The sequence below is a fragment of the Oryza glaberrima genome, chromosome 3 (genome assembly GCF_000147395.1).
Source record: "Oryza glaberrima chromosome 3, OglaRS2, whole genome shotgun sequence".
NCBI classification, from domain to species: domain Eukaryota; kingdom Viridiplantae; phylum Streptophyta; class Magnoliopsida; order Poales; family Poaceae; genus Oryza; species Oryza glaberrima.
This window is the reverse complement of record NC_068328.1, coordinates 829,024-837,782: the sequence shown is the minus strand read 5'-3', so window position 1 is coordinate 837,782 and position 8,759 is coordinate 829,024.

The window sequence follows — 8,759 nt, the reverse complement described above, 5'->3', positions numbered from 1 at the left end:
GACTAGCTAGTCTCTGTGGAGCGAGGGCAGCTCAACAGTAATGAAGGGCACACACCAGACGTGTAGGAGTCCTGTGACACGCGCTGTAGGAGTCCTACGACACGGGGGGAGGCACACCGTGTGACCATGTCACTAGCTAGGATTTTCCAGGCTAAGGCTGTGTAGTTTCACGTTAAAATTAAAAGTCTGAATAAATTAGAACGATGAAACGATGTGATAAACTGCGCGTGAAAATAGTTTTAGTGAAAAAAAAAGAAAAAAAGCTCGAAACCCCAGCCATCGGAGCAGCCCTAACGTCACCGCTTGCTCTCGTCGCCACCGCCTACCATCGTCGCTCTCAAGGATGAAGGCGGCGGATCTGCCCGTTGTCATCACCGTCAGTGGTTGTCGTCACGGGGGAGGCTGGCGGCCACCAGATCCATGAGGGGGCGGCCACCGCTAGATCTGTGTGGGGGAGAATGGCAGCCACTAATCGACTCAGGGGAGGGCTGCTACAACCAGATCCGCATGGGGAGAGGGTCGTCGCCACACTGGATCCGCGCGAGGGGAGTTCCGTCACCCCTTGATCCATGTGGGGGACGCCTGCCTCCAGCTCCGTTGACCTCCGCGTGGGGGAGGGCCGCCATCACCGTTACGCGTCTCTTCCACTCGGGGGAGAGGGGAGAATTTACTATTTGCCACTCTACCAAAATGCCAGTGCTCAAATGCCACTCTCCTAAATTTTCATTCTCAAATGCCACCTGGGTCCACATGTCAGCCTCAGACGTTGGTATACGCGAGAGGAAGGGCCGTTGCAGTCTACCATTACTCCTGCCACGGTGGGAATAGACTAAATAGAGGAAAAGGTGTGATAAGAGAGAAGGGTGGGAAGAGTAGCTCAGAAAAGGCGAAGATCATCCATCCGTCATAATAAAATGTACGCACACAGCTAGCTAATACTGAAGTAATAAATACATTAATACAGTATAATTTTTAAAACAACTTTCATATAAAAACTTTAATAAAAAAACATATTATTTAGTAGTTTAAGAAAAGTGCGCGTGAAGCTAGAGGTCCCCATCGTTTGGCTTATTTTCTAATAAGCCAAAACGGCTTATTAGAGAATAAAAATGAATTTATAGGTAAAACTTTTATAAATGTGTTCTTGGTGACTTAAAAGCAAATATTGAAAAAGAAACTATGTTGAAAATATCTTAAAATTAATCTTAAAATTAAGCTTAAAAATTCAAAATTTAGCTTTTTCTTTGATTGATTAGGCCATCCGATGGGAGCCAGAGTACTCAGCCCAGATGTATAATTGCTGGAGCTGTATAGCACTCACCCGTTTTTTTTGACAAATTGGTCCTTGTAGAAAACTTTTTTTGAAACTAGTCCTTACCAAAAACTATATCCAGAAATAGGCCGTCGGCTCAGCGCCAAAGCGGTTGGCGCTGAGGTTGTTCTTATCAGCGCCAACGGGACTGGCGCTAACATCGTGCCAGCGTGGCGAGCGAGGCGCGACGTGGCAGGGCCTCAGTGCCAATGCACTTGGCGCTAACACCTTGCACACGCTAAGAGCAAGTATAATAGTGAGCTATAAGCTTACTATAAGCTTAGATGGAGGAGAGAGGTGGTGAAAAATTAAGGATGTTGGCTCTCATGCAAGAGCTATCTTATCACAAGCTCTAAGACAAATGCATTAAATGTGTAAGTGAGAGATAGAGAGAGGAGAAGAAAATTATAGCCAACCTTATAGCTAATCTATTATATATGTTGGTTTTAAGATAGGCTAATAATAAGAAGTGGGCTCTATTATTATCCTTGCTCTAAATAAAACGATGTGCTGCAATGAATTAACAATGTCGCTAGTGGTGCAACGGAAGTTTCCATCCTGCTGTACCTTATTACTTAGGGTTCGAATCCCAGGTCAGCCATTTTTGTTTTTTTTAAATCATCAATCTACGTGCGTACTATTAATGATGATCTCCATTTTCGTTTTTTGTATTCAAATCTTCAATGTACTTTTTTTTTGTTTAAATTATTTTTTATTAAAAAGAAATATCACATTTAGTACAAATTTAAAAAGTAGAAGAATGGATTAAAAAAGTTTAGAGTCAACTTTTAAAAGAAATATCACTTTTTTATAAAAAAGAAATTAGAAGAATGGATTTAAAAAAAACTTGAGTTTTTTTTTAAAAAAATTAAACAGCAAGTTGAGAACTAAGGGTAAGTTTCATTCTAAAATATCACGTGTTTTTTTAAAATTAAAACAACAATTGAACTTGTAAAAGAAATATCACTTTTTTAAAAAATATTTAAAAGGAATAACACATTTAGTACATATTTAAAAATAAAAGAATGGACTTAAAAGTACCTGAGCTTTGAAAAAATTAAAACCGCAAGTTGAGAACTAAGTAAAAAAAGTTTAGTAAAAACATAAAGGAGAGGGTTCGAACCCTGGTCACTGTAACGCCACCTTTCAAGTACCTACCACTGAGCTAAGCCAAACCTAACTGTTGCCTTTGCTTTTGCTTTTATTTAGCCGTTATAGAGGCCAGCGCCGCTGTAGAACATATTCTGATAACTGTAGATTGAAGATTTGAGGAAACAAAAGAACGAAAAATGCTGCCGTGATGGGGATTCGAACCCTGGTGCTAGGGTACACAAGCAAATGATCATACCATTGCACCACAAGTGCATTGCTTTTTAATGACCGCGCATCTTTTAATTACCCTGTACAAGGGGTCTAGTCCCAATGGCCCTCATAGGAACAACCTCAGCGCCAAGTACGGTCTATTTCTAGATATAGTTTTTGGTATGTACTAGTTTCAAAATAAGTTTTCTACCAGGACCAATTAGTAAAAAAAAAACGGTGGCACTCACTGTTCATAGCTGCAACCACTGACATGTCTGTCCCATCAGCATCCATTCATATGGCATTGGCATTCTTGCTGCTTGGGGTCATTGTTGGGGCATTGTGTTGGATGGAGATATCATCAAGTACAAGCATGCACTGTGACTTGTACTCCTACCCGGCGTCGTCCTATGGCCGGGGGGTACCAATCCGGCCGTGCGAACGCTGCGCCGTCCCGTCCCATCGATCACACGCGCGCGCGACCACGCAGGCAGTGCAGTAGAGAATCTGGGAGTGGGCGCGGCGCCGTAGGCAGCTAGCGCAGCGGCCGCCCATGCCCCCCAACCCCAACCCGGCAAGAGCTAAGCTAGGGGACGCGACGCGACGCAACCCGACCGGAACGACTAGCTTGCCCATGCCATGCCATGTGTCGATGGCTGGCTCCAGTACATGGCATGCACATGCTGCTGCTGTGATGCTGCTTGCATGCAGTGCTAGTATCTGGAAGCTATCTTGCCTACTGGCTACTACTCTCTGCCCCCAGCATTTCATTACACAACAGAGAGCGATCGCTACCGCTACGTACTCGTACCGGTGCGGCCGGGTTGACTTCTGGCAACATGGCTATGGGGGTGTTTAGATGGGGTTAAAACTTTTTAGCCCATGTCTGCAAGATGAAAAAGTTTACTAATAAAAAAATTAATTTTATAAATAAGAGCTAATCCGCAAGATGAATTTTTAAGCCTAATTAATCCATAATTATTAAAAGTTTACTGTAGCATCACATTGTTAAAATCATGGCGTAATTAGACTCAAAAGATTCGTCTCGCGAATTAGTCCAAGCTTATAGAATGGATTTTGTAATTAGTGTATATTTAATACTCCAAATTAGTGTCAATCATCTGATTTGACAGGGATATAGAATAAGTTACTGGAAACCAAACAGCCCCTATGCATGCTGGCATGGTTGCATGCATGCTCTACTGACCCATGCGCAGGCACAGCACAAGAAGATAGGTGTAGACGAAGCGAGCTGTACAAGATCGGGGGATCACGGAGCACACGCATGCTTCCCTGGCTCCCTGCCCCTGAATTCTACTCATAGTATCAAGAATCGTTCGTAATTAAAGGTAAATCATAATTTACTAATACAATAATTAAAAGTAACTTTGTTATTTATGTCATTATCCGGCTGGATCGATACGTGGTCATCCATTACGGTAGCATCGTTTATATTCCATCAAAAAGTTAAAAGAGAAGAAAAAAAAGATTTAGTCACTGCCAAATAATTAAATACTAGAGTAGTTAAAATGTAGAATGAAATGCAGTTTGGGTCGTCTTTTATATTACTCTAGTTTTGGTTTGGACCACCCTTTATCCAACGTTTTCGCTTTGAAATAGACGGTGTTACCTTTTTTTGGAATAGTTAATTTTATCTTCATGCACTTTGGACGATTTAAACTCTCTTACCCATTCACATTCTGCTCACCTTGTGTCAAAATTATGGTTTACATATATAGAGTTGCGGTCCATGAGAGTTCATCGGGATGGTCCAAAGTGCAATAAAAATGTAAAATTACCTAATTTAATGCATTAACACGGTAAGATAAGCAGGTAAAATTGCCTAACTCTGGCGATAAAAAATATCCTAAGCTATAATTTAGTATATCTATCTATTATATACTAAAAGTCCATTAAACTTCCTACAAACACTCATAAGCCACCACGTGGCGTCCTATAAACGCTTTTAGGCTGCCACATGGTATTATCAAATCTCACCGTCGATTTTCACTTAAGTTGGTGGACCCATCATTTTACACCATTGGATTAGATCTATTATTAAAGAAAATAATAACTATCTCTTTGTATGTATGATTTAAGCGCTACTACTATTGTCATGTACGTACAAGTTGATACGATGCAAACCACGTTATTTTCCCGTACGTACTTATGTACACAAAAACAAAACAATAGTTTACGGGTTGGACTAATGCGCGAACATTCGCGATCCCATCACTGGAAAGAATGGAAAGAAAATAAAAAACCATGCGCACGTACATAAAAAAAGACAACAGAAAAATACATCATAAAAATCGATGATCTTTAAAATATGGTTTTCTAAACTATATTACAGCACAAATATAAATATATATATAGTTAAACTAAGATCTATAATAATATAATAAAATATCCAATCAATGTTCCTTTAACTATCTTCTAAATTATTTTTAAATTATATATCCAATTTGTGATTCCGTTGTATTCCTTTAATTAAATTATAAAAATTATATTGTGGTCCTAAATACATCACGACACATGGAGCTGATATATAATAGTTAGTTGTTTGATAATCTATTATATACTAAAAGTCCATTAAACATCCTAAAAACGCTCTCAAACCATTAAAAATATGGCATTCTACAAACGTTCTCATCTCGCCATGTCTCACTCTAGCAAACTATAGAAAAACATATAGCTGTCGATTTTCACTAATATACAGTGGACCCATATTTTCTACCATCGGATTTACTTAAAGAAAAAAAAAGAAAGGCCCACACCCCACTGCTACCATCCATTACGTTACGTTAGGTATATATACGTAGTTATGTATCATATATCCCTGCCCTCACCCTAATACATGAGGGCGACATGCCCTCCTATTTTCAAGCATTTTCTTAATTAATATTGGAAAACATACTTTGTAGTAAATTATTTTAAACAACTATACCATCTAAATAGCTATTTTTTATCCATGCACAGCATGAGATTATTTACAATAAAATTTAGAATTCAATACCTACATTAACTACATTTTAAAAGTAAAATAAATATATTTCTTTGGGTCATATACTGCTAGAGACTACCTATTGGTCACTCGATACATTTCAATTTTTAAACCATATGGTTAGCAACATTTAGCTTACATTCGTAAATACAACACCCGACATATTTTCTAATAAATCTAAAATTATATCTATATTTTAAAATAGATAACTAAAGACTAGAACCCGTTGGAATATGTCTCAGAAAAAAAATCTCCAACTCTCGTCCTGCTGTACATATACCTCCTCTGATCCTCTCGCCTTATATTTTTTAACTAACAACCTAATATTAAAAAAACATAGCTAAATGGCTTATAATTTCTAAAATTATATTTGATTTTTAATTTATTTCAACTATTGTTTTATTTACAATTAATTAAATAATTCAATATCCATTATAGTTGTAGTTTACTATATAAAAATTAAAATACTCCTTTGCAGGGAAACTTAATGAAAATAAAATTATAACAGAATGAAAACATGTATTATTTCATATTAAATACCAATTTCACATTTTAAAATTATAAAATATTTCAATTAAATTGATGGACCCATTATTTTCAACCATTAGATTTAATTTACGAAAAATCTTACGCCGCCACGTGTCATGTCCTGAAAATCATAAATAATCTTAGAAATTTTGAGAAAAAATTAAACCTGTCATCATTGGTTTTAAGTTACATTATTTGGAGAAGTTATAAAAATAAATCGCATCTACCTCCTCGCCCCCTTCACATGTGTGCAGACCACTGCTAATCCCATCCCTATTTTTGGGTAGGAGCTAACTAAAAGAGAAATAATCAATAGATTAAAATAATCATAATTTTTAAGCTACACGTCTAATTTATAATATAATTGTTGCTCTGTTTATAATTAAACTAGGAATTTAAGATCCGTATCCTTATATTTTCCTATGTACAAAATATGACATTCAATCACATTCAGCCTGCGCGCTTTGCACACCATCCAAATATGATTGAAATACCTTAAACAAATTGGTTGCACATATTACATCACTATACATCATTCAGCAAAACATGTATAACTAAATTAAATCAATAGTTATCCAAACAAAAATTACAAAGTGAACTATGAAACATTTTTTTATTAAGGAAGAACACCCCTGCCCTTTTACATGTCATTTGAATTGATGTACAAGAATTACGAAATAATCCAATACAGGTTGCATCATCATATGTTGTTTGTCAAACATGCATAGCTAAATTAGATATACACTATCTAAGCAAATAGGACTAACTAAAATATGAAGTCCAAACCACCAATGCATAGAAAATCGAATGGCTTTAGTTAGAGAATATCCGATTACTTCATGATTTTTTTAAAAAATGTGCTAAAATAATCCAAGCAAGCTAAATGATCTTTCGTGTATCTACTCTAAACTATGTTACCATCTAATTGACTTTAGATGGTGCTTAATGCACCTTTAGTATATCTTTGATATATGTTCAAGCGTGTGTTGTTCTGGCCTTCTAAGCATTCCGGGTAATTCCGTTTATTTTCTTTGTGCATAGACCATTCAAAAGGTGCAATGACCACATCTCAACACAGTGAATAGGAGCTGCATGAAAACCTTATGGCAGGGAAAAGGATCAATGAATTTAGCTAGGTCTTACGTTTTTCACCAACAGGGCCCAAAGCATTCAACAAAAAAAAGAAAAAAACACCTTACTTTTAATTTAATAAATATGTTTTTTCTAAACAAACTAGGTCTAACTCCTTTTTAGACGATGATGAAGATTATAGATAATTGCTTATACAGATTAATTAAATTCTATATAGTATATAGCATAGAGAAATTATTAAAGTGATGCCAACGAAGAATATTTGCTGAGGAAATGTACTTCCAAAACATGGCAGAGGCTATCTGATAAATATGATCCGTTTTTGAATGCAACGCACGACACATGCCCGTGCGAATGCGCGGGCTACCTTCCTAGTTTAACCTAAAGATGATTACTTAATTACATACTCATAAAAAATACTAATACAAATTCACATAAAAAACAAATACTCCCTCTCAAAATTTAACAACTTGTAGCATTCAAAATTTATCCAAACTATAACAACTTCTCCACCAATATATTCCAACGAATCATAACCCTACACTATTTAATTTTCCTATCTATCTCTACTTCGTCTAAACAAATCACAATCTTTCCATATTTAATCTCACCTTTTCTTTTATACCCGTGTCCAACTAAAAAATTCTACGTTTTTGACACCACGATGTAAACTCGTGGTCCATGAGGTAGTAAAACACAAAAAAGAGAGAAGCGCAAGAAACAGTATTACATCACTAACAACACTTTTTTTTTTTGACACCACGATGACCAGCCGTCCAGCAATAATTCGACTGAGATCGATCAAAAAAACGTGGTTATTAAATTTTTTTTCAGCAGAGCTGTAAATACTAAAAGTGTGTTCAGTCTGGCATAATGCATGCCATGGGTAATTTTCCTTCAAGACGAAACAAATCGTACATTGAATAATCACGGCACACGTGGTTTAGGTGAGGCACCAGGTGCACCTAACAATTTCCACATGCACTATCCAATGAAACTTTGGTCCGGGCGAGTTGACCCTGACCTCATTCCTCGTGGCATGGGTCCCGTGGGCGATATATATGCGGCAGAGAGCGATACGGCAAAGCGTACTCCGAGCACTAGTCGATTGCAGTGCGTGTGGTGGCCCGAAATGCCGCGCAAAAGAACGGCCAAAACTGTCTTCTTCTCGTTGATCGAAAGCTATCCATCGGCACGGCACTTGCCAAGCAAGCTTTCACAAACGATCGAGCCGCAATGTCTTCTCCTAGAAGCGTGTGGCTCGCCTCTCCTCTTTCATGGAATAACTGATATAAGTAATGGAGTTTTTGACAGAGCAATAGCGAGATTGCCACACGGTAAGATGAGATCGTACTGTATATTGATCAGCAGGAACAGGCAGGAGCCCAGGACTCGGTAGATTCTGTATTCTTGACCTCATGCATCAGTGGATCAGCAAAAGCCCTACATATCCTTATCCACAGGAAGCTGTGTGCGGTGGTCCTAGTGGAGATTCCGAGCCGATTGTCAGCGAGATGTTTC